This window comes from Mus caroli, chromosome 6, assembly GCF_900094665.2.
Source record: "Mus caroli chromosome 6, CAROLI_EIJ_v1.1, whole genome shotgun sequence".
Lineage (NCBI taxonomy): Eukaryota > Metazoa > Chordata > Mammalia > Rodentia > Muridae > Mus > Mus caroli.
Genome location: NC_034575.1, coordinates 84,343,987 through 84,344,667, shown reverse-complemented (window position 1 = coordinate 84,344,667; position 681 = coordinate 84,343,987).

Here is a 681-nt window from a genome sequence, read left to right as displayed (position 1 = left end):
AGAACTGATAGGTCAGGACCCACAAGGCAGGGAGACCAGGCCACTCTGATTGCCCGGGCTGACTGCAATTAAAGCCTGTAATTGATTCCCTCGATGGGGGCCATTTCAATGCAGGGAATTAAGGTTTTCTTCTAAGATAGAAATAAAGATTAATTTGCAATTTCCTTCCTCACTGCCCTTGTGAGAACAGCCCCTGCCTAAAGGAGCTCAGTCTTGCAGGAGGGCAGCAGACCTGGCCTCACGGACAGGGCCTCAGAGCAGCCTGGAGGGCTCCAGATCTGTGTGTACCACCAGGCTCAGATGGAGAGGCCCACCTGTGCCATGTCTTCAGACCAAAGCCTCTTAGGGTTTGAGCTTTGGCTTTTGACTAGCCAGTGGCCTTGGGGGAGCAGTCTAGGCTTAGGGAAGAATCAGAATCAGCAGGGGCCCCACAGTAGAGTCAACTCCTCTGCAAGAAATNGCCAACAGGANTGAGTGGAGAGCTGCAGGCTTTCCTGTCATGGGGCCCTTCCAACAGAGCCAACTGGGCCCAGGAAAGGCTGCCAAGAAGCACACATAAGCACTACAAAGAGGCCCTCATGCAGCCGGGACCTTCACAGCCCCCTGTGGTAGCCCTCTCCTGAAGAATTTAGGCTCCCGGTGTGCTTCCCAGAAGTCTCAGCCCAGCACCTTGAGATCAGC